We start from the raw sequence: 7,161 nt of genomic DNA, 5'->3' as shown, positions 1-7,161 counted from the left end.
ACACACACACACACACACACACACACACACACATAGACTCCATATATATATTTGTTGTTAAGATTCAGTTCTCTGGATGTTCCTTCATAATCCCATAAACGCAGAGTGGATGAAAAACGAGGTTGCAAGTCTGTTCTACCTCGGTTCTCTTTTTATTGCCCTTGGCTCTTCCAGCTCTTTGTTCTCCTTTGGGCAGTTGCTGCTGGAACTGGTGCCTCTCTGCTAAATGGCATTTTAACCCTGGTATTCCCACAACTCTATGCTATTTCCTTAACTGACATTTGCATGGCAGATGGCGCAAATGGCCTAGCAAATATATACTGGGTCAATGTTAAAAACTGCCAGATTGATGGCTTTGTTGGCTGTGTGCCTCACAGCAGACACATGACTAGAAATTGTACAGAGGCTCAATTTTCCAGCCCAACTTGTGAGCTTTGTGTTCCTCCCTTTTCATGGGTGATCAGTAGGACAGGTGAAGATGGGACTCATCTGATTGACTTTACTTTTAAATAGACATTGATGTGGGCAGATGGGTTGGCACACGATGTATGAACTGGGAGCTAAATCATTCTACTTCTAATCCTGCCTGCTTCAGATTTGTTGAGGGATGGAAGCCAAAATCTTAACCTGTTCATTTCCAGTGTGTTTCACAGCACAATTCTAATCTTCTAACGAGTTGTCATGAAGCTAATCCCTTTAGCTGTTGCTGTTAAGTGCTGTTGAGGCAATTCTGACTCATTGTGACCCTGTACCGGGTTTCTGAGGAGGCCGCTTTGAACTGCTAACCTTGTAGTTCAAACTGACCATTCAGCCCAGTGCATTATCCTGCAGAGCCATACTGGGACTCCAACATTTTATCTAGGCAGCTAAAAAGGATAATTGTTGGAAGAACAAACCATTGACTTGACAGGATGGAATTGGAGATGGGAAAAGATGGTAGATGGATAGCAGGCTGGGCACTGTGTTGCTATCTTCAGTTGCAAAGTTATGATGAGTTTGAGTGCTCTAAATTTAAACTAGGCATTCAAATTTTCTAGACCATGCTTGAACTATTTGGCAAAGTAGGAAAATAGAAAGTATTTTATTTCACAGGTGTTAACTTGATGTAGAGCTTTTAAAGATATGGACATGTAAATTTAAATATATGGTGGGTTTCTATTTGTACTCTTGTCCCTGAGCACTGCAAATTTTAAGGGCTGGCTGATGTCAGTAAATTCAACTCGCAAAATAGTGTTGGGATGAAAAGGTGAGGGCAATTACATTTTGCCTATGTATTTAATCTATCTACAGTTGTTGTTGTTAAGTGCTGTTGAGTCATTTATGACTCATTGTGACCCTGTATTGGATTTCTGAAGAGTGCCTGGTGAGTTTGAACAGCCAACTGTGTGGTTCAAACTGGTCTTGCAGTCCAGTGCTTATCCTACACCACACCAGGACTACAGATGTTGTTGTTGTTATTGTTTAGTGCCATCAAATCGGTTCCAATCCATAGTAATCTTGTATAGGGTTTCCAAGGAGTAACTGATGAGCTTGAACTGCTGACCTTTTGGTTCAAACCAACTTTACAGTCCAGAGTATTAACCTGTAGCACCAGACCAGAAGACAAGCTAATATTACCTATGTATGTCTTACCAAGGATGCGTTCTAAATTTGTGTTTAAAATTAACCACATCAAGTCAATTCTGACTCATTAAAATTGGAAAGGTGAGTCCTGGTGTGCCTCTGAAGAATAGGCACTGGCCTGCTAACCACAACATCAGCAGGTCCAAACCACCAGTCCCTCCTCAGAAACCCTATGCAGGGTTGCTATGAGTCAGAAGTGATTCAAGGACACTTGACAATGAAAGCAACTGCTAAGTCAGGGAAATCTGAGTTATAGAGTAGTTTGAAAAGCAGCAGAGTTTTATTACATATTATCACCCAAACCGATGAGCAACTAAAAATTGCTAGGCTGAAGTCCTATGGACCTCCTTCAGTAAAAAGATTATTCACTTATTAATGGCTCTAGAAGAAAATAAGTACTCTTAAAGCACTTGAAAATAATATTTTCTAAAAAAAAAAACCTAAATATTTTTCTATGCTCTTGTATGTGGCTAATTTGCTTAGGTCATTTCCTCTCCTGACTTTTCTTTTCTTTTTTTTTTTTCAAAAGATAAATGTTATCTTCAGCCTAGTCTAAGTAATAATGATCACCAATGCCCAAATGAGTAGGGCCCAACTGGCAGGATTCTGTGGTATTGGTTTTTATATTGTGAGCATGACAGGGCAGGTAAGCTTCCAGATCCATTGTCATGTGTCCGAAGCCCTCCTCTAGGATACCTTCAGGAGAGAATAATCATGATAATGATTATTACAATTTACAGAGACATTTTATTGTTCTCTTTCAAATGATTTTAAAAATCCCACTATAAGCAGGAAGAAATTACATTCAGAGGGAAAACAAGAGCTTTATAGGCCATCTGCTTAGACTTTCAAATTTAAATTTTATACATAAGAGCACATTAGCTGTGGGGAAAAAAATGTGATCACATTTTTGTAGCTGTCTGAGCAATGAAGAAATTCCCCTCTTTGGGCTTTCTGAACGAACGTGAAAGAAGTCATTTTGCTGAAGAAAATGAAATGGCTTCAGTATGGGGAAAATTTGCTATTCACTATTTTATACTTATGGACTGTTGATCTTACATAGTCTTTTATGAAACATGAAATAATGGTTCATGCCTCAGGGGTGGAAGGTGACATTAGACAAACAGCATCCATGAGGACCTGGCAAAGAGACAAGGGAGATGCTGACAGTCCATTAGTGATGGTGAATAGCAAGATGACAAGAGGAGGCTTCACTGGGTGATGAGGAGCCCACCTGTGGTGAGAGGAGCCACAGGTGAGTGAGGAAGGGGAGGCTGTTTTCTCCATATCCCTTAACCTGAACCCAGACACCCAACTCAGGGCTTTGTCCTCATATGTTCTGTGCCTGTAGAAATCTGCATTCTCACCTGGAGAGGGAGAATGGTAGGACTGATGCAAAGCATGAAGGAATCAAGGATCGCACTGAACTGAGGAAAGTGGGTGACAGCTAATCTGTCCACTGACCCTGCAAGTTGCAGCTGGATGCTTCTCTAGCAGTCCTCAGAACAGTGTTTGATTAGGTCAAACTGTCTTGCTGGCTCAAATCTACCTGTCCGAAACTCAGTGACAGGAGGGAAGAGAGGTCTCAAGGAACACCAAGACAATTAGGGCACAATGGTGCTTTTTTTCACAGCTTGCTTCCTTCTCTCAGCTGCAATCACCAGAGAAACCTCCATCTTCATTTGGTGAAATGAAGTCAGGCAAACAAATTTTTTTTCCCCCTCTCTGGGTAGCTGTGAAAAGACAAAAGGAGGCACAATCAGTGTCCAAACTTTCTGAATGCTGAGCTGGGTATCCACCACAGGCTTTTACAACTAATCAAAAGAGGGGACACCTTAAGGAAACTACTTTAGAGAGGAATATGAAGCCACTTAAAACATATTTATTTATTGAAGAAGACCAGTTATAGGGAAACTGAATTTCGGTTCATGAAAAACAAATTAAATTCATATGAGTGTATGCAATCTTAGAAAAACATAGAAATGTTAAATTAACCTGATGATAAATAAGTTATAAGTACATGGAATGCAATATCAAACTTAATTCAATGATATGATCTTAAAAAAGTTGAATCACTTAACAATTTTTGGCAATATTTAGTAGCCAAAATGTCTGGATTTGAATATCTTACATCTTCTGCCCTCAACTGTGTGACCTTGAGCAAATTGATGATTATCTCTGGGCCCATTTCCTTAATTGTAAACTGGGGTTAATAAGGATACTCCATATAGTTTGGGGAAAGGTTAAATTAGATAATACAGCAAAGTGTCTGAGACATTGAGAATGCTCAATAATGTTGTTGTTATTGTTGTTGTTAAGTGCCATGGAGTCATTTCTGACTCATAGTAACCTTGTATAGGAGCGACAGATCTTGCAGTTCAAATGGACCTTGCAGTCCAGAGCTTATCCTACAGTATCACACCTAAAAGGTATTATCATTTATTCAAATGGATTTTAAACTAGTCTCCAAGGTTCCATGGTTCTATCTGGGGTACCTATAAGTTTAGAGGAATGAAAAGCAGGGGTTCCTACCTGCCAGATGCCACAGTTGCTTAGCTTTTGGATAGTTTGTTTGTATTTGTGTTTGCGAATTCATTTAAACAAATTGTTTTAAGTAAAGAAGAAAAGGAGCTACCACTGTAAAACACTTGATCCAGTCTGTTTTACAATCTACTTCAGGAATTTGCCCCCTATTTAGGAGCTTCTCCTTGAATCTTTTCAAATCATTTACAATTTAGGGTTGTTATGATTATAAGAAAGTTATTTTCCATTTTAACTTAAAAGCTGATTCCCACCCTCAGGGCCTAACTTTATTCTGTAAGTACGTTGTTGTTGTTAAGACCCATAGGGACCTTGTATAGGGTTTCCAAGGAGTGACTGGTGAACTTGAACTGCGGACCTTGTGGATCAAATCAACTTTGCAGTCCATCACATTAATCCACAAGGCCACATCAGGACTCCATTCTCTAAGCCTGTTGTTGTTGTTTAGTGCCGTTGAGTCAGTTCCAACTCATAGCAATCCTGTATAGGGTTTCTGAGGAGCAGCTGGTGAGCTTAAACTGCCACCTTGCAGTTCAAATTGACTTTTTAGTCCAGCGCATTAACCCACAGTGACATACCAGTACTTTCTAAGTATAAGCAAGACCAAATTCTCTTCTGCAAAAGGTGTTTTTAAATATTGACAAAAAGAAATGATATCATTTGGGAACTTTGATAACAAGCAACAGAAATTGGCTTCTGCAAACCTAAAGAGGAAAGCAATTTATTGGAAAGATATTTTCCCTTACAGAATTGCAGGAAAGCCTGTCAGACAAGGTCCAGACAATGGATTCAGGGTCACTCTGGCAGTCTTGATAGCATGAGACATAGATTTCCTCTTCTCAGGTTCTTTCAACCTCCTTTTGTGGAGTTTCCTGCCAGGCTTCCACCTTCAATGTCCATTGTTAGACATTGTTCTAGGTGATCAGTATTTCACCAAAATGGGCTTTAGAAAGGCATACTTCAATCAGAACATGCTTTGTTGAGCTCAGTGAATTCTGAGATTTTTTTCTTTCATCTTAGTCATCATCTTTCCATTCATCAGAAAGCTCAAAATTGAATTGCTTTTAAGAAACATGTCTGAAGGCCTATAGGGAGTGCGGTAGCACCATACAGTAAGCACTGGATTACAAACCAGACGGTCTGCAGTTCCAGCCTACCAGCCACTCCTCAGGAGAAGGTGAGGCTTTCTGTTCCCATGAAGATTTAAAGCCTCAGAAACTCTATACATGTTCTCTATGAGTCTGAACTGATTCCAAAGAACTTAACAAGTCTACAGGCCTATATTGACCTTTCAACCAACTAGAAATTCAAGGTCAGGGTTGCCAGATTTAACAAATAAAATGATAATACAAAGTTAAATTTGAATTTCAGATGAATAATGGATATTGTTATTGTTTAGTGCCCTCAAGTTGGTTCTACCTCATAATGACCCTGTATAGGGTTTCCAAGGAGTGACTGGTGGGTTTGAACCACCGACCTTAAAGTTAGCAGTCCAGTGCTTATTCTATAGCATCACACCATGACTCTCAATAATGGATAGTTGACTTTATTAATTTAATTGGGTATAAATATGTAATATGTTCCATATATTTTATCTGGCAACTTCACTCAAGGATTTATATGTAGCGTAGTCATTACGAATCAGGCTGCGAACCGCAAGGTCAGCAGTTTGAAACTACCAGCTGCTCCGCGGGAGAAAGATGAGGCATCTGCTACCGTAAAGATTAACAACCTCGGAAACCCTGTGCAGTGTCGCTTTGAGTCGCAACCAACTCCAGGGCATATAACAACAACAATATATATATATATATATATATATAAATTATCCACATTTTTACTGTAGAATTTATTTAATCAGCTTTTAGAAAAGACAAATACATCATTTGATGACATAATATCCTTGCTTTACAATACACTTTAATCATCTGTCAACAAGCTTTCATATTCTCTTATTAAAAATAGAGCTCTGGTAGCGTAGCGGTTACGAATCAGGCTGTGAACCTTAAGGTTAGCAGTTCGAAACTACCAGCTGTTCTGTGGGAGAAAGATGAGGCTTTCTGCTCCAGTAAAGATTTACAGCCTAGGAAACCCTTTCCAGGGTCGCTATGAGTTGGAACTGATTCCATGGCACATAACAACAAGGCTGAACTCTGAGCTACACATGAAGCACTGTCTTCACTTCTTCATCAGAGGTGATTCTTCATCCTTGGAGGGCTGCTTTGGAGGGACCAAACAGGTCAAAGTCTGATAGAGTAAGATCAGTACTATAGGGAGGATACTTTAGCACCACAAAACAAAGCTTTTGCAGAATGTCAACAGTGTGGGCAGAGGTGTGGAGACTTGCATTGTCATGCAAGATCACAATGCCCATGGAAAGCAATCCACTGTGTTTAATACAAACTTCAGGTTTCAGCTCTTCAGTTAATATCTCACTGTAAAAGCACTGTTGATTGTTGAACTTTCTCCTGATAGTGTTCCAATACAGGCCCTTGAGAGTTCCAGAAAACTATTAGCATTAATTTTCTAGGTGATGATTGACTTTTGAACTTTTTCTTGGTCAGCGATTGAGGATGTTTCCATACCATACGCTGCTATTTACTCTCAGGTTCACAGTGATGAATCCATGTCTCATCACAAGTAAATAATTAACAAAACAAAACAAAACTTTTACCTTCCTTCAAATATTGGCCCAAATTTTGTTTGCAAATGTCCAAGCACTTCTGTTTATACTTTCCCATGTGCTGTTTCAGTACTCGTCTCGCAAAAACTTTTCAAAACCCAAGTCTGTCATGGATTATTTCATAGGCAGAGCCATGGTTAATTTTCAAATGATTTGCCACATAATCCACTGTCACTCGTCTATTCAGTAGAATCACTTCATGGGCATGCTCAATGTTGTCATCAGCTGTGGGCTTGGACAGGAGTTTTAATGTAACTGGAGTATGGATCATTTTTGACTCACATTTGTGTGTGTGCGCGCATAACTGTATATATGCA

Source organism: Chrysochloris asiatica, unplaced genomic scaffold (assembly GCF_000296735.1).
Source record: "Chrysochloris asiatica unplaced genomic scaffold, ChrAsi1.0 scaffold00347, whole genome shotgun sequence".
In the NCBI taxonomy this organism is placed as follows: domain Eukaryota; kingdom Metazoa; phylum Chordata; class Mammalia; order Afrosoricida; family Chrysochloridae; genus Chrysochloris; species Chrysochloris asiatica.
The sequence above is the reverse complement of the archived record's forward strand: the minus strand, read 5'-3'. Positions refer to the sequence as shown.